We start from the raw sequence: 22,202 nt of genomic DNA on the forward strand, positions 1-22,202 counted from the left end.
TAACAGTTCGAACAGAATGCTACCTGGAAATACTGCGAACAGAACACTTGAAATTTCTCGAGAACAGAACTGACTAGAACAGAAACTAGATGCACTGCTGAAACAGTACGAAACTTACCGGTCTCTTAAAGAGACACGTCAGGACCCGCATCCACCGAAGTGGACACTTCGTTTGTGGGACTGTGTACCACCAACCCACAGACCAGAGTCAATTAAATTGACCCTGTCTAGATACCACCCCAGTAACGGTACTCACCGGGCAGCAAGAACGGAAGGCCTCAGACTGGACTGTACTGCTACGACGACGGACGACGAACTTCGGACTTCGGACTTCAGTTACGGGTGGACTTCCGGATACCTCGGACCTTGGACTCTTGGCTTGGGCTCTGGTCGGGACTCGCCGCGTTCCTCCACCGTCTCGTCTGGATGCTGGACCGCCTCCTCCGTCTCCTCCGTGGGCCTGAGGGATACTTGAGCAGAAATATCTGCCACTGCGCAGAAGAGTTCCGTCACGACTGCAGAGGGTCAGGGGGTCGGCGTGGCTTCACCGACGCGTGGGGAAAGGGCAAGTCCCTATTCGGGCGCCATTATGTGGTAAATAAATAAATAATACCGGATCTATTTTTGAATGAATGAATGAATAACAGATAGCTCAATAAATAAGAGTCAAAATTCGAGGTAGTAGGAGTTTTGCAGGTTTATTACAGCATAAGGACAGGAACAGGACAACCTGCATAGGAATAGGATGACAGGGCCCAGCAGCTGCTGGGGCTGGATCTGGGATGAGCGCGCTGACTTTTAATAACAATACATGGGCATATATACATAACGCAAACACATAGCATTACATTGCAGTAGGCGTAGCAGTGGGTGGAGCAGAAGGCGTGACGCGTAGCAGTCGCGAAAGATAAGGGGGAAAGAGGTGTAACTGGGTGTGCACATAGACATGTGATGCAAATGTAACAGAATATGTCATGAATGGGCGGAAACATTGGAGGGGGCTACCTAAGGAGCCGGGACCTCTAACCTGATGGTGCGCGCAAACTGGCAATGACGTATCACTAGGAGAAGCTGGGGCTATGAACTCTGTGCTAGGAGCAGAGACTGAAGTCTGGAGGGTCGGAGCGACATGTACCTAAACCCTATCTAGTATCTGATGTTTAGGGAACATGTTGATATAGACTAGAAGTCATGAGGGGAGAAGGCTAACTTGATTCTAAGACTGGACCATGCATTATTCTACATGTAGTGCGTGATGAAGAATATTAAATGACCATTAAATGCAGTATTTCTCTAACGTGGAGACGTGAAGGCTAGACAATGACGGAAACTATTGATACAGTTCAGTAGCTTAGGAATGCAGAGAAGGAGGGCTGAACTGATAACTGGAATCATAACATATTCTTGGCAGACTCAGAGACTGAGCCAGGCTGGGCCGGGCACTGCGAGGCAGGGAGTAAGTGAAGGGTCGAGGATACAGGTGGGGGCTGTATCGCTCCTCAGCGAGGCTTCAGGAGACAGGAGCTGAATCTGGTGTCCGGGCCCTTTTGAGGCCTAGAAACGGGGACTTTCAATGAATTAACGTGCACACTGAGAAACGTGGCAACATAACTTTACATAGGCCTGACACTCATATTACTCACGAGAACTGGGAAATGACATACCAGAGGTGGACACAACTATAATTGCGTCATTAATCGGACATGGGGAATGCATATGCATATTTAATCATGCACACATAACATATGATGGATGAGGCGTAGGGACACAGAACATGACAAAATTTACTTTTCCACAGATCACCAGACTTTCATACACATACAACCCTCAGAAAGTATATTTTATGTGTTAGGAGATGTTTCTGTCCCACATAACCTCAGGTAACCCACAGTCCCTCAACAACCCATGAAGAATTCAGAACTAAAGCTGGTAGGGTCATCCAGGAAATCGAGAACGCACATGGTAAACGGGGTGGTGTGTGCCACATTTTCAAAATCTTACTGAGCATTCATTTTCAGGGCCCCTGATTATGAAAAGGGGGGCCCTCGGCCCCCCCGCACGCATGGCGGCGCGGCGACCGTCGCCCCCCCTTACACCAGTGGGTCTCTCGGTGGTGGGGGCGGGCCCTGGGGGCGCGACCCACCACCGATTGGCCGGCGGCCTCCCTGACCCGGATACAGAGTTAGAAGGTCCGGGTCAGGGGGGGCGGGCTACAGGAGGGGCGGGTCGGGGGGGCGTGCCCCCCCACCTGGCCCCTCGGAGGCCCCTTTAGAATGGATGCATAAGGAGGGGCGCTCGGTGGCAGCGGCAAACAGACATAGGGCAGCGGTGTCATTCTACGCTCAAGCTAGGGGCTTGCGTGATCCCACTAATACCTTTATGGTACGTAAGGCTTTGAGGGGTTGGCGCCGTATTCAGGGCCATCATAAAGATAAGAGAAAGCCCATAGGACTAGCGCGGCTGACAGCTTTACTGGGCGCGCTGGACACTGTTTGTAGCTCGGAGTGGGAGGTGCTTCTTTTTAAGGCAGCATTCTCCTTGGCATTTTATGGGGCGCTGAGAATTAGCGAACTTGTGGCAGGTTCCAAGTCAGACCTACAGGGCGGCTTGCAAAGGGCTAGTGTGACGATAAGGGAGGACACCATGTGGGTGACTATTCTGAAGTCAAAGACCGACCAGGAGTCTAGGGGCCACACCATAGTCCTCCAACGGGCCCCCGCCAACCCTTGCTGCCCAGTGAGGCACGTGGAATTATTGCACGGGCTGCGGGTGGGCACAGCGGGCAGGGCACTGCTCTGTCATGCCGACGGGAACCCCTTGACCAGGTATCAATTCAGGAGGGTATTGGAGATGGTGGTCAGGAAAGCAGGTCTTGACCCTAAAGAGTTTGGCTCTCATTCCTTTAGGATTGGGGCAGCAACTGAGGCGGTGGCGGGGGGCCTCCCAGTGGAGAGAGTGAAGACAATTGGGAGATGGTCCTCAGAATGCTACAAACGTTATGTACGAATTGACATGCTGTGATTACATGGCACTCACGCTTGGTTTGTTTCCGCTCTCTTACAGTTTCTCAGACCTGTTACGCAGGGGAGGAATTTGTCGTCGGGCACCAAAAACATTCATCAGCACGGAGCGGCAGCCAGGGAACAATGAAGGAAAGTGTTTGGATTGTGGGTCACTCCTATGTAAGACGAGCAGAATGTGTATTTATGTCAGGTGACAGGGGAAAAAGGGCGGCACAACTGGGGTTGGACATCACGTTCTTCGGGAGAGGGGGGTTGTGTCTGAACGAGTTTAGGGGATTCTTCCAGGGGCTTTTAGCGCGCCGGCAATCTCCACCGTCAGTGGTGATACTTCACCTTGGGGAGAATGATTTGGCAACACTGGGAAGGCGCATTCTGATCGAGGAGATTATCTCTACGGCGGGTTGGATGGCCAGGACCTGCCCGGGTTGCACACTAGTATGGTCACAACTCATACCCCGATTACAGTGGCGGGGGGGACATTCGGTCAGGGCGTTGAATCACTCGGTAAAGAGGATCAACACACGGTTGGATAGGTTGTTTCGAACCCCCCTGTTACAGTCAATACCTCATGGGTGTATCTGGGGCGACAAGTATTACTTGAGGGACGGAGTTCATTTAACTCAGGAGGGGAATGTCTTGTGGTCTGACAATATCTGGGCCTGGCTAGAGGGATTTGCAAGTAGGAGGGTTCCTTAAGTAGGGGCTAGAGGGGGGAGGCCAGATCGTCGGGTAACAATGCTGGCCTGTGGCGGTAAGGTCATTATCGGTGAGCACATATTTGAGGTCTGAGGGGGCGGGCATCATCCTATGGAGGTTCCCGCCCAGGGGGAGGGGCCTGCGGGCCACTCCTAGAACTCCAGGGGCAAGGTAATTCATGCTGCAAAGGAGCGCGGGTAGGAGTAGTTCACGCTTTCCTTAGGCTGGTAGCCACCCCGCGCGCGTATACTCATGACGTCACCAGCTGGCGCAGAGTAAGGGCCCTCCTTCAGTGGGTAAATGGAGTTCAGGGCGTAGACCGGGCAATTCCCGGGGTAACACTGCGCATGCGCACGTCTCATGGGGAGGCGCAGCTTGTAGGACCTGACACCGGTAGTGACCTAGCCATATGGCCAGAAATGTACAAAAAATCAAGATGAGGATGTTTAGACTCGGTTAGGAAACAACATGTATTAGAGTTTTGTTAAGGTCAGGCTCTCAAACTTGTTGACAATAATTTTGTATATAACGTCCTGCTGATTTTTGTATAAATTGTTGATCATGCAATTAAAAACCTTTTTTAATTTCATACTTTAATAAATACGGCCGGGCGACTAGCGCCCGCCTTCCAAAAAGTAAAAACGTCTCGTGTTCCCGTTTCTGGGTGTTGGGTGCCAGTTTGGGGGGGAGGCGGCAGCTAGTCGCTGACCATGTGAAAAAGAACCCACATTCAGTCCTCTGCAAGCACACTGCATGTCCTTGAACTCAATTGTGTCACAAATATTCCCCGCTGTTCCTAAGGACGTTGTATTTGTTTGAAGACAGCAGGTTAAACCATCTGCCACTTGCCATAACACTATCTTTAACTATGGTTCACAGTTTATGGCTAATTTAGCTTTTCAGTTATTATGTCATTTTATGATGGTCTGTGATGTGTAGAATGGTAGAATTCCCCTTTATGGTCCCTCTTTTTGAGTGACTGATAATACTGATGGGGCCGTAATGTTTCTTGTTGCAATCTTTTTAGTAAATCAAGAGTGGCTCCTATGAGTTTAAAACATATTACCTCCAAGTTACACTACATTGTTTAACAATCCTAATTGCATGGGCTATATAAATGCCTGCTTCTTTAACAGTCATAGATGTTTGCTTATTTCCACTCTGGCAAGAAGGCCTTTAAACCAACATTTTGTAACATTTTGACAAACAGCGCTATTTTCAAGTTAAGAAGTTATTAATCATTTTTTAACCAAACTCTACAAGCTTCGGAATGACTTATGACGGTTGTAAATAATTGCAGTTGTGTTTACAGAGCCTTAAATAATTTCTGTGACACTGTCATACAGTTGGACAATTTTCTTGAAGAATATAAACAACTCTTATACATTTTAACAAGCAATGTATCTGTTTTGAAACTACTAAACGTGCTTTAGAGAATTTAAATGAATACATTTAGCTTTTTGACCAATTATACAGATTAATTAGAAGTAACTCGACTATCGCTTTGTTCTACAATCTTAATCCTGCACCAGATGTTGAAGACAATGATCTGGGCTTCTTTATTCATTTTTGACACATAATGCTGAGAACTGCAATGTTCAAGGAACCTGTTTCTAGAGTTCTCTTGGTTCCTTTTGCTTCTAGGGATAAGGCAATGTAGGACATTCGAGAAGTAGTCGGAAACAAGTAATCCATCCATGATAGTTGTTGCACTAACACATGCGCACTTTTAATGTTGTGTATAAACATTACGTCAAGTAAGTGGCCAACTATTTGCATTTGGTCTCTCGCTGTCTAGTTGATGCTCAGGGCCTTCATATTGCTGTCAGGACTGATGGGCCCAAACTTATGACCAACATTTACAAAGCTAATTTTAGTAAATCGAGGGCGAGTGTGAGAATATTGTGTTCTATCCAGGTTCTGGTTAATCTTGCTACTCATATTGAGCTCCTGGAGTTGACTATGGAGTGGGCAACAATGACTTTGAACGAGAAGTGTAGTGTGCTGTATATTATCTGTAGGTCAGCTGTTTAGAGTGAATACGGCATATCCTGCATTCTCTTAAGCCCTTTCTGTGTCTGAAGAATAGTTTATGTCACTCAGGTATGGAGTTGTCAAAGATGGTAATAGTGATCTACAGACAAGGTCTCTGTTTGGCTGAAAGTGTGGCAGATGCTTTCACAGAGTTATCACATGCCAAAGAAGTGATGCTGGGATGATGAGTGTTGATGAGACCCAATTGTAGGTGAGAGCTGGGTGTAGTTGGATGGTTGGAATGCGGTATTTCAACTGGAGGTTTCAAGTGGATACACATCACTTTGTAAGGTCTTGTGCGGTAGATCTAATGATGGGAGAAAACCATTGAAGACATCAGGCTTCAGGTTGGGGGGGAGGGTGCCCAATTAGAAACATAATCGTGGGTACAAAAGCCAGCACATAATAAAAGCCAAACTAATGATATTACCTATTCACAAACACAGAAACTGCCACCAACAACAATGAAGATAATATTGAGGTAAGGCAATATAGAATGTCAGAATAATTTCAAATGCTGTGCTTGGGAATCCTTCAGGTTCCTAAGATAAAAGTGTTCCATGCAGCTAATCAGGAAGTGTCTGCAAGCTGAACTGTGCTAAGAATATTTTGACACCGACATATGCCTGCACCTTCACACTCACTAACAGGAATTGGCCATTATTTCGACTGGCTAGTTTTACAATTGTAAAAATAAGCTCTTCAGAATTTTGGCACAGGAGCCTTGTCAAACAAATGGTCTGTCCAAGTAATAGTACATTCGAGGTAATTCGACCTTTGCCATCACAAAACATCCAGCACAGCATGTCCTTCTTCAGTTTCAAAATACTACAGCATATAAAGAAACTGTTTAAATCCATTGCTTGGAAGAAAGAGTGGTGAAAAGAGTGCAGTATAATGAGACTATTGATTAGAAGCAGTTACTGCTTGTTCTGATATTTCTTGCATCCTGAGAAAAGCGTGGAAGGACAGCACATCAACATAAAATGGAATGTTGCCACAGGAACAAAAATGTACTTCAGCTACAGGAGTAAGAATGAAATAAGATCACATTTAGATATGAAACGGAAACAAATAGTGCAAATTGCAAGACGCATTTTCTTTTCTGCTTTAATTGTGCGTTTTTCATAATTATGTTGGGAATTGTAACTATATTTTTTGAGCGCTGTTTCATATCTAGTAAATGCAGTCCCTTGGTATTTCAGGGTCAAATAACATAGTGTCACCTTGAGAATATGAAGCACATTATCAGACCGTATACTCTCCTCGGGAATTGTTGCCAACTTAAAACCTCCACAAGGTGACTTTTTCTTTACACAGACAGTTAAGGTAAATTCAGCAGAGGGCTCAATAATTCTTTCAACATAAAACGTGTTCATAGATTACAGTACAAAGGAGCCCTGGACATTGGTCATTATGCAAAGGATGTCTTTAACTAGCATTGCATGTAATATACTGAAGCAGACAGATGTTAATTGGCAGTTATATTATTTCTCACAAATTGTATTATGGCTGTTGCAGGCAGGATTTACAAGAACAGTTTTACTTCAATTCAATTCATGTATTTTACTCTTGCAGTGCATAAACATCAGAAAAAATATTTTTACACATTCCCTAAGAACTTGAAGCTGATGCTTGTGTTCTTTGTTTCGTACATTTGGAGAAGATGAACTCTGATATTCCTAGATTAATTCCTAGTCTTCCAGGATTATTGGTGCACCTATGCTATTTGGAAATTAGACCCTGGAGATTAACGGATGGGAATATATAGATTATATGAATCTGCTTTTCATAAAAAGTAAAATGAGTTTCTAATCCTTCAAACAAGAAACCAAAAACAGGATCCTTTAGAGTCAGCAGTTTTCATGTGTTTGATTTGGGCATGGATTAGTTTGGTGATGAATTAGTTTCTACCCTTCCGGTTTTTCTGATTGGACAATTTAAGGTAGAGGGTGGTGGGTGGAAGATGTATATACATTAAAAGCCTTAATATTTGAATGAGTTTTGAATTATAAGTCCACCAATCTTGGTTCCTGATATTGAAATTTCCTCTGGGTCACCCTATCCTTATAAAATATATTGCTAGAGCCACAGAGTGAACCAATTCTGGTGCTCTTTCCAATGTTCACAATGAATAGATCTAGACTTTTAAAGCATAAGAATATACTTTCAAAATTCATATAAAGGACTTCATTAATATTTACATTAAATTGAACCAATTCCTCAATTTTACTCATGCAGAAACCTTGCCAGTACAATTATGTAAAACATGAATTTTTCATCATCATTAGAGTTAGTAACTTCTTCCAATATGTTAATAATAAAAAGAATTGGGCACATGTGTATGCCTTCCCAGAACTTCTAACAAGAACCTACTCTCCCCATTTCATTAATATTATAATGCAGGGCATAATTCAAGAAGATGCATATCATAAAAGCTTTGAATAATTACACTGTGTCCTTAATAAGCTTTAAATGTTTATTAAGGAGAATCATGTAGTAAACAATAATTAAACAAATATTGCTTTTTCTACTTTAAAAAAATACAAAAAGTACAAACACATTTAAGAAATGTAAATAAAGATTGATGCAGTATGTTAATATTTGGATATTTTTTCTTTAGATTTTGAAAATTATGACTACGTAACTATGCTTGGAAATTGATAAAACGGGCAATCATGGGAATATAATGATCTCCATGAAAAGCAATTAGGATTCTGAAAAGTTTTCATATGAATCTAAATTTTTGGCAACATTGCAAGGATCCATGTCTTATTCCAAAATGTGTTTTCATGAAACACATAGACAGGTAGATCAGCTGGGAATACATGCACATCATAGAAAATTCTGGCTGAGGGATAAACTTGTCTCTAAACTTTACTGTATACAAATAAAAAGTAAATTCAAATATCTAAAATGAAGGTCAGAGGTTACTGGAAAGCAAATGCAAGCCTATTAGGAAGGTACACTTTAGTTAATCAAGATTTCTTTCTAAATAATGCATGAAGTCATCTAGTACAAAGATAACATCTCACTTATCAAAGGAATCGTTAGTCCACAGTTTATGTATACTTCATAATTCAGAATAGAGCATCACACAGGTTGGGCTGTGGGAACAATGTTACTGCAACCTGACAGAGTGCCAAGCCCACGTTATCATCCAGCCCAACCAGTGGATTCAGGAAAATACACCACTTGATCCGATCTTTTAAAAAAAAATGTTTTCTGGGAAGAGTGAGTTCTCCCCCACCTCCAAGCCTTTCTGAAGTCAAATGTACTTGCTTTGCTCACTTGTTTACTGATTTTCGAAGTTGGAGTTCAACCACCATTACTTTCCACTCATTTAAAATGCTCATCAGCTTTATAAAGTGCCTCAGGTTGTAGGAAAACTTCTAGGACATCAATATGTGGAATCAAAAATCTCTGATAAAGTGGCGCAGAAAACTACGGTCTAGCAAAGGATGAACATGGAGGTTCCGGTAAGGATAAAAGGATTAAGGTACAGAGGTGTGCTTATATCTTGCAAATGCAAAAACAACAATTGATGGACAGAATGCAGAACAATATCATACATTCACCCCAGTGATATCTTGCAAAGACTCACACTTAATTACTTTCCCATTTACATATGCAGACAATGCAGGCATTCCTATACAGTACAATACAGTAAAAGACCGTAGCTACTACGCAGTATTTTATAATGTGTCAACTCACCCTAAATGAAGTCGAGGAAGAACGAAGGCAGATGGAACCCAAAGTGGTAAGTGATGCTGTCACCTAGAAGACATAGAAACGGATAATCATACTTGGGCACTGGAAAATAATCACATAATTAGAAACCATATACAAATAAGGGCAGTTACACCACTTTAAGAAAGTAATTCAAAAGTCATTGTTTCAAAATCTTTTACGAATCCTCATTTCCATGCTTCGCAACCTTGAAGTTATTTGAGGATTTCTGTTCCAAAGGATCATATACCACACGCAATTCATGAATTCAACCATCCATTCAAATTCTATGGATTATTAGATCATTTCCTATTTCTAACATTTTGCCTTTTTTATACTTTTCCAAGGGTAAAATGTATATTTAAGAAAGCTCAGAAGGCTTGTGAACGCAGTTTTAGTTCAAAATATGTCATAACTGGCTGAACATTGCAGACTATTTGTACAATTATATCTAGATTTTACTAGAAAATATTAAAGTGTGCCATTTGGCACACGTGCCTTTTGTAGGTGAAGAAGAGGTCGCATAAGAATAGACACAAATATCTCAGGAGCAGGTATTAACTAGTTGAGTGCCCATAGATGTGCAGAGGGATAGTGTAGTATAGACAGTTCTTGTCAAACTGATGAGGGTGTTCTAGAGCTCTTGTCCATGGGGCCAGAGCTCCAGTTCATGGAGGTGAGGGTTATTGCATAAAGCTCCTATGGGTAGGAAAGTGGTTTTGAGTATGGAGCTCGGGAGCTCATGTTCACAAGATTGATGGAGTCTAGAGTGGCAAGCTTCTGTCTGCAGGTTGAGGAAAATATTGAATAAAAAGAGGTCCTGGCCAAAAGAAAGAGTCTAAAGCAGACAGGCTTGTCTAGAAGACAGAGCATCTGTCTGTACAGTAGGACAATTAAGGACAAAGAGCTCTTGTCTAGCTATGGGATTCTTGTTCAAAGATTCCGGCCCAGTTCCTCCAAACATCAATGAATGCTGAGCAGCAGCCAAAAATGCTGCTCTGTGCTGTGTGCCAGAGAGGGAGCAGGAGAGCTCCATACCTAGAGAGATATGGCTCTCTACTACCCTCTCCCTGGCACCGTCGCTGATTTTAGATGCAGTACGCCAGGCACACATCTTAGCGCCATAGTGCTAGGGTGCATGCCTCAGTCTATCATAGGTCTTGTACTGGAAGGGTACCCTTCCAGTACAAGGTACTGTGCTTAGACACACTTTCAAACTTTTCCTACTTTGTATATGTGCTGCACAGTGCAGCACGCATGCGAAGTCAGAAAAGAACGGAGAAATAAAGCCATGACTCCTTTTTAATGTCTCCTTTCAAATGGCGTTAACCTTTGGAGATAAACATTCACAAAAGATGGCCCTGCACCCTTCAGATATTTGACATAGTATTTAAGTATTCCTGACAGAGATCATATTCAATACATTTAAAAAATAAATGACAATTTTTCCAAGAAAACGTAAACGAAGGTTCTTCAGTTGTAATCAGTTCTTTATTCAATTTTCTGTTTTTAAAATCGATAGCCAACGCATTTCGTCCATTACTGGACTTCTTCAGGGCTTTATTGGCATTTTGACAGTCGTAATTCAAGTCTTTAGCTGCTAGAGATAGTCAATCAATTTAAAGTGGTCAAAAAAGTTTTCCAAAGGTAAAGCGAATTTCAGGTATAATTTCACAAATGAAGTGTCAGTCCGCAAGTAAGCGCGATACGTCCATCATGTAGTTATCTGGTTAACTACATGATGGACGTATTGCGCTTACTTGCGGACTGACACTTTATTTGTGAAATTATACCTGAAATTCGCTTTACCTTTGGAAAACTTTTTTGACCACTTTAAATTGATTGACTATCTCTAGCAGCTAAAGACTTGAATTACGACTGTCACAATGCCAATAAAGCCCTGAAGAAGTCCGGTAACGGACGAAACCCGCTGGCTATCGATTTTAAAAACAGAAAATTGATTGAATTACTGTTACCTTTTCCCTTCTTGGGACGTATAGGGATTGCGTTCCTGGCCATTAGCACCTTCCGTCGAGATTTATAATCGGGGAACCTCAGTACCGGTGCAGGCAAATTAGCCTTGATCCCTAATTTTTGTTGCTGCACCGTTGGAGATAAACCCTGTCTACTATTTTCTGTGGAGAGGGTTTTACATTCAGAGGCATGGGAGGTTGCATGGGAGCATCCATGTAGAACCCATGTAAAACCCACTTAGTGCTAAGTAATGCAAAGCAGTGATTCCCGGTGCTCTACGTTACTTATAGGCCAGATTCTCATAATAATCATGGAACAAAGAACGGAAGCTCAGAAGCTTAATATGCTGCACTGCATTGCATGACAGGGAGGGAGGAGAAAGCACCACATATACAGAGATATTGCTCTCTCCTCCCTGCTCCCTAGCACCAGCCCTAATTTCAGCTGCCCAGCGCCAGTCACACACCTTAGGTCCTTAGAACTAGGATGCGTGCCTGACTACCATAGGTTTTGTACAGGAAAGCTACCCTTCCTGTAGAAAATACTATATCTAGACATGCTTCAAAGCTTTTCCTACTTTGTATGTGTGTCGTACACTGCAGCACACATGCAAAGTCGGCAAAGCAAGGAGAAATGAAAAATTTCTCCTTTTAACGCCCGCTTTTCAGTGGCGTTACTTTTTGGTGCTAAACCCTATCTACTAATGTTAGAAGATAGGATTTATTGTAAAGAAGCATGGGTGGTTGCACAGAAATGCCCATGTATCATCCATGTAACGCCCCCTTGATGCAAATTAATGCAAAGCATCGTTTTGATCAGCTTTGTGTTACTTTTCCATCCAAACCAATGCAAACACCATTGTTTTGTAAAGCCCCAAAAAGTTTTTGAGTTGGTTTCTCATTAAAAAAGCAACACTGACCTGACGCTTAACCTTTGTGAATCTTGGCCTTAGGGTATTTTATAGCACAAAACATGATCTGCACTGGAAAGCGCATTTGGAAAAAACATTTTGAGCTGGTTAGCGTCACTTTTGTGACTCTAACCCAGCGCAAAATGTTTGAGAAGCTACTCCTTTGTGTTTTAGATCAAAAGTCCCTTGATGCAGGTTTCGACAAAAGCTAATAGCCCCTTGTTGCACATTCTTAAGCAGAATATATAGAATCCAAGTGTCAGCCACAAAATTGGCATTAAACAGACGTTGAAGATCTTTCTGCCTCCAACACGATAAAGGAACTTCATTAGCTTCATCTGAAACTGAGGATAGCCTTAAAATCTATGAATATTGTCTTCAAAGCCCTCCAGGGCATGGGCCCTGTGCCCCAGAAATTTAAATTTAAGAGATATACCCCCTGGGAGATGTCTCCGTTCAGCATGAGCAAAACCTCCTCTGTGTAACCAGATATAGTAAGACTAAACAAGGCAGACAAGCCTTTACGGTTAAAGCAGCCCAGCTTTGGAACAAGTGGCCAGTCTCTCTTGGATCGTCAACTGAACTGAACTGTTGCTCTTCAGAAAAGCCTTGAAGACTGGCTCTTCCCCATGTGACCGAGTGGTCTTCATGTGCTTACACTAACAGCTGCACTGTTAGGATGGAAGTTCTTAGCACCAGGATACCTGTAGGGTGACAGTTGCACTTTATAAATGCTATAAATCAATAAATATTGGAACATTGGAATGTTGGGAGCTCCATTGAAAACAATGGAGTGCTCTGGGTTTATAATGGCTGGTATATGCCTGGAGCACCAACATTCCAATGTTTCTTTGTTCACAGCTCTGGCTGTGAACAAAGGCTTCAGGGAACCTGAGCGGATTCCAATCCCCTCCCGCTCCCAAAAGGCTTTGTTTTTTTTGTTAGAACATTTTGTCCTCTAGTGACAGAATGTTCTAATAGCCTTATAGCCCTTCGTAGACGGGCTATACCGCTATTAAAGTTCCTCTCCCTTGTTAAAGGCCCTCGCCTTCGGCTCGGGGCCTTTAACGCTGGAGAGGGCCTTTAATAGCCCTCTACGGCGGGCTATAACGCTATAATGAACTCTGCAGGTGGCGATGCAGCTCTGAGTGAGTGCATTGATACTGAACACAAATGCTAAGCTAGAATGAGCCAACCATACATATGTGATCAGATTGTATGTAATTTCACGTGCTGCATAATTGCAGTGGGTGCAAGTTGTGTTTGTATAGGCCCGGGGCAGTATTGTGCTCCTCCATCAAAGCCTACTTAACAGGTCCTGACTAAATATTTCATACAGTGGTTAGGAGAAAAGGCATGTTTCTCACTATGATCTTACTGATTTCAAGCGGATATCTGTGATACAGTTGAGTATCAACAGCAGACATGGCATCTCCTAACCCTGAAATAAATGTTGTTTGGAGGTGGCAACATGTTTTCATATTTTCTCTCTCTCAAGAAGAAATCAGACTAAATATTTACTGATAATTTTGTGCCTTATTTTATCACACAGGCATTCAATGATTATTATAAATCTTATTATCCATATTTATATATGAATGCTATTTATTTTGGCTTATATTTAATACAATCTCTTGGCCCAATGTAAGCCCTCATTCTAAGTTTCGGGTGTAAATCCAATTGTGTGTGGGAACTAGAATTTTCGCTTAAATTGGTATTACCAGAAATAAGGTAACACTATTATTACTGAGCCCTGTTTTACGAAGGCACGTTTCGCCATGTATTGTATGTTACAATTTGTCAATGTAAAACAGCCCATAAATGAATAGCTGCCTGCGGAAGTAAGGTTGGTACTACCTATTTCCCAAGTCATATGCGATTCCATAGTAAAAACGTGGTAATAATATCACAGTAATTGTGCTCCCTGGAACTGCCAATGCAAAAGAATTGGAACTTGTGGGTTACAAGTTTTTCATCTGATGTTCCACCAAACTTCAAACAAGGGCCACAGACTTAGGTGGTGATGGAACAGTTTGCAATTTCTGGAGGAGCTGTTAAGTTACTTCTATTAGTGGAGTTTAGTCTGCTTTAGCACTTTCTCCGGGCATCACATGAGTCTCCACTGTCTTCATTAGTAGACCAGAACTAACTGCCTAATCCGATCTGCACACCTATAATTATGGTTTATTAGTGGGTGAAATAGGAATTCCTACTGGGAATAATCCTTCTGTCCAGTGCTACATACTATACAGAACAAGGACAATCCTGCAGCAAACACCACTTGTTTTATTACAGAACAACGTCTCATATTACAAATGCCTGTGGATTAGACTCTTTCCCTATATTCTTCCTCTACATCAGATGTCAATACCCCTTTGGACTGTTGTAAATTAGCTGCAGTATTGATATTTGCGACTGCCATGAAAAGGTTAATCGGCTAATTAGTCAGAAGGAAACCACCGTCGGCTGTGAATGTCCAGAATAATTAATATAATCCACAACCATTGGAGCATTCGAAGCAGTTCAGCAATAACAGAACCGGAACTTGCAAGTGGACTCCTCTTATCATAGTGAGTCCCCATTAGCATCCATCTCCAAATTAGGCCCATTAATTAATCTTAATAATCATTCACACTCATTTCCTTGGCAATAAACTAATTATATGTAAAATTTAAATAAATCACTTCACGTTTGAAGTGAGTCATTTTTATTATGTCCTTTTTATATGCACAATACTCATAAAATATCTTACATCGGATACCAGAAATGTTTGTACTCAAAATATTTTAGAGGAAGAGCGTTTATCTAGCAGTGTATCTGTTGTCGAATGTATCCTGTGTGCGTCTAGTGGATACTTTGTGTAGTGAGTAATGTTTTTATCAAGTCTATTTATGACATCGTTATTGATGCTATCAGGAAACGCAAGCTTTAAACAATGGAGGAGCCAGTGTGTCATGGGCATTGGTGCAAGGAACAAATGGACCCCCTGGCCACTGTATGAAACACCAATAATCCGGGTTGAGTGGTCTCCGGTGCTACTACATCTGTTGCGCCAATGGAAGCTATGCGAGTAGCTTTATATTAACCTTCTTATTTGACATACTAGCGTTTGACACTAATGCAAATAGTCAATATAATGTATGTGAAGTGTGAGAAATTGATACTAGTGACCTAAACTCAAAAACGTAATGTGATGTTAACATGAAAACATCACTATATCTTTCCTTATATTCATCATAAATAAACATAGAAATGACATGTCATACTCCAAAAAAAGAACTTGCTAAAATGTGCACTAACATGTCTTCATGTGACTAACTGCCCCCTTTACTAACCACTACACCCACTTGAACTTTATGCTACACTATCGGCTATTCCCCCATCAGCCAACATTCATGTGCCCCCTCGGACCCTTTTTCCATCAATTCTTTCACACCTTCTTCTTCACCTTGCCATCTAGCTAAATCTTCAAACAGGCTCCTTCTCTCTGGCATTCTCTTTTCCTGTTTCAAAATCGCTGTCACCCTGCCTCTCACATAAAGAAACGATTTTGCCCCACCCATCACATCGTATTTCCAATGATTAACCCACCTTCACCCTCCCTTATTCTCTTACACCACAACAACAGTTTGTCTAAACTCAGCAAAGTCACTACCTCACACAATGAAATCTCTTGCAACTGGATTCCATCTAATGGATTCCACTGACCCACATCTCTAGGCGGTCACCCTTTCCATAACACAACCATCTGTTCACCATTCTTTTTGATCTATATGTTGGCATTGATAGAGCTGATCTTGACATACTCCTGACAGGTATGTCATACTTGGGCATCATCTCTCCCTGCCATACCCCTAGGAGTCGACCAATCTTATTGTGCTTTCTGGTGCTCTTCAAGCCTTGCTCTGACTTAAATACCAATGCCAATGTCTCTCTCCTTTTACGCTTGCTTTCTCCCTCTAAACACCATTCCCTGAAGACAGCAGCATGCAGTTGTTTCGTTTTTTCAACTACCTTTTTGGTGATGGCAGCCCAACAGTCTTCTCTGTTTTCTACCATGAAATGATATCCATGCTCATTTCACCGAAGGTCTCTCTGTCATTAGTCAAGGGATGGGTGTGACACTAATTGATGTCCATGACTGTTGGCGAGTAACAACCGTTCCCAAGGATTTTCACTTTACTTGTACGGGAGTTTAACAATGGAATAATAGCTGTTCTTCTCTTTAGGGTTTAAGGTCTTGTGCTCTCCATGCCATCGGAGTCAAGCTATCCTGGCTGATGACGGCTGAAAGCCCGAAACCGGTCCTAGGATGCTTGTTTCCAGTCCCGGGAGGACCTGGCCCGGCAGTTAGGGCTGGACTGTTAATGTTAATGTTAATTCAATTGATAAAGCGCTGCTGTTACCAAAAAGGTGTCCTGGCACTGCTCCCATTGGGCGCAAGGTCAAGATTGTTTTGTATATGGCTGGGTCCAAACTGGAATGGCATGGTGAGCAAAAATACGATGGATTTAAGCCCAGATCTCTGTACTGGGGTGAATGTGTGACATTGTTCTGCATTATGTCCATCAATTGTTCTTTTTGCATTTGTCAACCCGAGTGGGACGGGTATGCCCAGACATGGGTCCTGTGCTCTCCATGCCAATGGAGTCAGGCCATCCTGACTGATGAGGGCTGAAAGCCCGAAACCAATCCTAGGATGCTTGTTTCCAGTCCAGGGAAGACCTGGCCTGGCAGTTCGGGCTGGACTGTTCCCATTGGGCGAAGGGTCAAGACTGACTTGCATATGGCTGGGTCCAAACTGGAATGGCATGGTTAGCAAAAAAACGATGGATTTAGGCCCAGATCTCTGTACTGGGGTGAATGTCTGACATTGTTCTGCATTCTGTACATCAATTGTTCTTTTTGCATTAGACAAGGGATGGGCATGACACTAATTGATGTCCAAGACTGTTGGCGAATAACAACCGTTCCCAAGGATTTTCACTTTACTTGTAAGGGAATTTAACAATGGGATAATAGCTGTTCTTCTCTTTAGGATTAAAGAAACCTGCTACATGAAAGAAGTCAGGGGTGGCAAAAGAGTGTTTAAGTGCAGTAAATATAACTGACCCTGTTGAAGAGAGGCATTATTAAAATGCTGCATAGAAAGTGCCAAACTACTTTAATACTAAGCAATCACTAGCAAAGGCCACGTTTTACCGCATTTGCTTGCTGGTTTAAGTTGCTTGACCTCAGTGAAATTCAACTTATCTGTCACTTCCTTTATTTGCTCCTAACAGTGTTTATTCCATAATCCTCACTGGTTACACCTGTTTCCATACCGTCTGCCTGGACCAATGAATCTGCAGCGCTAGGTTTACTTTGATCAAGTTTGTTTGTTTGGGGGGCGTGGTCTGCAGCCGAGAGGAATGGCCGCACTCTAAGGCGGCTCCTCAGCCCTCGCCGCTATTCCTGGCATCGATCCTGTGCCTGTGCTCTTTTTGCCCCTGTGCGAGGGGGCAATGATCCGCTGACCTGACTGGACGGCCCCATCTGCTCCCCGCTTGCCACAGGACCCCCATTTGCCGCAGCTGGCTCCCGAGACCCTGCTAGCCTTCAGCCTCAAAATCGCGGCCGGGACCACCGGCAGACATATGGCCTGACTCCTGGACCGCTGTGTGAACCTGGACGCCGCTGCTGTAAATATCCGGCCTCGGCGGAGCTTGGGGGGGCGAGCGCCCATCGATTCATGCCAGTCCCGTCCTGCTGGGCCCCACGGATAACGACCGCAGCGGCCGGAATTGAGCCCTCCCTGGCGCCCGGGAATAAATCTACGCGAGTCCCCGGCTTTGGGCCTGCTGCCGGGGACCGCTTCCAAGTTGCCCAGGATTGCCCTGACCTGCTTGCACTAATCGCAGCTTACTGCGCTGCCTGGGTGTACTGCCTTTCGCCACGTGACCCGCTGCTGGAGCCACAAACTACTCTTTGGCACTCTGTGGGGCCACACCGCTTGCACGGGACTGGAGCGAGCTGGAGCTCGGCTCTGCGACGCGGGAGGCAGTACTCGCCCCCCCCGCGTCCGCGGACCAACACGGGGTGCCTGTGCCCGCCCCGGTCTCTGGAGCCTGCTGGGACTGGGGTGGTTCACACTGAGGGAGACCCTGCCCTTCCTGCATTGGGGGTGCCGACTGGAGATTGTAGGTGATAATGGGGTAAACCCTTGGTTCACCGACCTGGGTCAGTAGATAGTTACAAAAAGAAATGGTCGGTTGCACAACATATTAATAGAGTTCATTTCATCAACAAAAGAATTATTCAAAGGTACACAACAGTCATGTTCTAACCAAACTGAATTTAATTCAGCTGTAAACAGTGGTATTCAATTTATACACAGTTATATAGTATTCGATTCATACATTACATAACGCGGAATTTGGTCATTATTCAAAATAGTGCTCATTGAGTGTAAAAGGAGGGGTTCCAGATTCAGTAGGGTAGGGAGTGGTTGGAATAGATGGAGGGACAAAGAAAAGGAATTGTGTCCTGTGAACAATTCAAAATTAGTCTTGAAGCATTTCCTGTCTATAAAAGATCACTCTGTTCCCTATACAAACAGTACACGCAAACCAAAAATGGCAAATCCTAGCGTGACGTGTATGTTGTGGAGTAATGTTGTCGACGTTTCGACCCCCTTCATAAGGGCGGGTGATTCCTCAGTTTGGGGTCTTCATCAGGACAGTGAGCAGAAAGTGAGCACCTACGGGAATAGATACAAATATCACTCAGTAGGGTGAAATTAAAAAGCTATAAAAAGGGCATAAATGATTCCTATTCCTGTGTACCTACATTGCGTCAGGCGTAACATGGAGTCCCACCTCAGTTGAAGACTGGCGCCGTTGTCTGTGTTCTGTGAAAGAACAATTGACATTTAGGAAGGTTGGGGTCGGGCAGGTCTAGAAGGAGACAACCCACAAAGGAGATGTCCTTACTTACTAGATTCTTTAAAATTGTCCGCCTTGGGTAGATGCTGGCAGTCCCAGGTAGGGAAATGGTGTGGGATCTGTGGATAAAAATATATCCATGTATCTCTGTGCCATTGGCAGCAGTGCACAGTGTTCCAAAAACAGAGGGAAATTAAATGGTACAGAAAGGAAAAACTTACTTGGAATTATTCCTTAATTTCGTTATGATTGGTGTGTTGTCAGTCCAACACCAACTTAACGGATTAGTCTGTAAAAGGTTCTCAAATCATCTGTGAAAAACCAAAATATCCAGTGAAAATCATTGTATGGAGCTTCCTAGATGGGCGACACTGTGATAATGAAGAATTCACTTAAATCAATCTAACAGTCAGGTAAATATTCCTAGCTGCATCTCCTCCGGAGGTAAGAGGGGACTACAAAGTATAGTATAGCATCATGAGTGCGGCAGCGTCAGGAGATCTGGTGTTGCTAGGTTACCAGAATGCTAAGGTATCAGAAAAACGCCATGCGTCTAACAATAGATCGGGGTGTTTTCAAGACCTCGAGTACGAGGGCACGCTAATAGAGTTATTTTTAAAGGATCATGTGGACGAGTACTAGTAGCGCTAATGGAATTCTCGCCCTGCAGAGCGATCCCCACAGTCTCATTATGATCCGTACCTGTTCCGTGCTGGAGTGAATCCGCGGCATGGAGAGCCGGCGTCCACACCCACAGCCTCAAATATGCTAGACGTGGGAGGCGTGTCTCATGGGGCGTGTCCAAAAGCCTCGCGGTGCCGGCGCTGGATGCTGCTGCCGCCTGCGGGGACATACTGCGCATGGGCGCCGGGGGAGACACTGTCCCGTCCTTGTGCGCGAGTGTCTCATATATCGGCTTGATAACAGACACCCAAAATTAAATGTTAGTGGTTCTAACCGGATGTTGACGTCCATACATGGAAAAATAATTGAGCTCATATAATTTCCATGTAAACTCGAGTTTCACACAGCGATGTACCTCAGGTCATATACAACACAGGGGGAGACTATTCACATAGGCATGTCCACCCTCTGTTCAGAAAGAAAGAAATCACGGGCAATTCGCCACCAGTTTGACATTGGTAAGGCTGACTGCACGGGAGGCCACCATGACATAGGGGTCTATCCAATACAAAAAGCCGATGATACCACCAATCGAAAGCGCGTCACATTACCACAGTATTAAACATATTCATTATTCAAAATGCATATTCAGACATTAACTAGGTGTTAAACAGTATTAAACACAGAGTGCTAAGTTGATATTATTAGACATTGTCTTAGTGGATTGTGAGTCCTCATGGGTTCCTGATTAATAAAGTTCATTCAGATGAGACATATCATAGTACACCCTTTCTGTACATACAGCATTTACAAAAATCAGGGATCACTTGATAGTCCCGCTAACTGGGAGTAGGTAGCATCAAGTTCATTAAGACCATTTTCCACAGTGTCCAGAGTGTACATCCATTTACATTCACGTAAATTCAGTAGCGAATTTAGATCACCCCCTCTGGGTCCAATCTCAATTTTCTCAACTACCAGCCATTTGAAGGATTCTGGAGTGTGGGCTTTGGACATAAAATGTTCTACCAGGGGGGAGCCCGGTGTCTGGCACCTTATCCGACTACAGTGTTGGAGAATGCGTTTCTTTACATGTTGTTTCATCTGTCCAATATATACAAGATCACAAGGGCATATAATGGCATAGATAACACCACTAGTGTTGCAATTAGTCATTGTTTTGAGATTCACCTTATGGTTACGATATTCCCAAACCTTGGTCTCTAAGGTGAGTGGACAAGCTTTACATTTGGTGCATTTGAAATGACCTACTACTAGGGGAAGATTCCAAATGCTTTGTAGGGTCGGAGGGGCTGGTGTTTCTAGAAATGAACAGACCACTTTGTCTCTAATGTTTTTTGCCTTTTTGAAAGCGTGCATAGGAGGTTCTTTGTGGTTGATGACATCCGCTACCATCTCCCAGTGTTTATTGACTGCCTTCTTGATCAAGTTACTTTTTGTGCAAAATGTGGTGACACAGACAATCCTATCTGGATTGTCAAGACGTTCTTTAGGTTGGAGCAAATCTTCCCGTGGACTAAACCAGGCCCTCTTTCTCGCCCTTGTCACCAGTCGTCTCGGGTATCCTCTTTCCATCAATCTGCCGATCAGACGATCCGATTCTGAAAAATAATCTTCTTTGAGTGAGCAATTCCTCCTTACACGGAGGAACTGACCGAAAGGCAGATTGTCACGGAGACTGCGTGTGTGGTGGCTTGAATATCGTAGTAGGCTGTTCCTTTCCGTGGGTTTTCGGTAGAGGGTGGTGTGGAGATGATCATTTTGAACTTTGATGCTGATATCTAAGAAATCAATCGAAGTTCTACTCATGTTCATGGTGAATTGAATATCTTGGGATTGAGTGTTAAGCCATGTAAAGAATGAATTCAATTCATCTTCTCCTCCTGTCCACAACATCAGCACATCATCGATGTACCTTCGCCACATCCAAATGTTGTTTTCATACGGATTTCTTGGTGATAAGATGTGGTCCTGTTCAAATTCCGCCATGTATAGTATGGCTAGGTCAGGAGCAAAGGCTGCCCCCATCGCTACTCCCTTGCTCTGGAAGAAATATTCGTCCTGGAAAATGAAGAAGTTTTTCTTCATAGCCACCTCTAGGAGCTCGATAATAAAGTCCGTTGGTACCTGAGGTGGTTGGATTCTCCTATCCAGTACTCTTCTCATTGTTGCCAATGCTGGGTCTTGAGGGATGCTAGTGTACAGTGACACTATGTCTAGTGTCACTAGTAGTTGTTTATCCTGGTCAAATTTGACATTGTCGACTTG

At 43.4% G+C, this 22,202-nt stretch overlaps 1 long non-coding RNA gene across 1 annotated transcript in view; it reads right to left on the reverse strand.

Annotated features, from left to right (window-relative positions):
- The window catches only part of LOC144827453 (uncharacterized), a 1,218,604-nt gene that overhangs the window by 672,631 nt on the left and 523,771 nt on the right, over positions 1-22,202 (reverse strand). Inside the window, exon 3 of the long non-coding RNA XR_013610193.1 lies at positions 9,468-9,530. This is a non-coding gene — a long non-coding RNA (uncharacterized LOC144827453). The remainder of the gene's footprint in view (positions 1-9,467; positions 9,531-22,202) is intronic.

Source organism: Lissotriton helveticus, chromosome 4_1 (assembly GCF_964261635.1).
Source record: "Lissotriton helveticus chromosome 4_1, aLisHel1.1, whole genome shotgun sequence".
NCBI classification, from domain to species: Eukaryota; Metazoa; Chordata; class Amphibia; order Caudata; family Salamandridae; genus Lissotriton; species Lissotriton helveticus.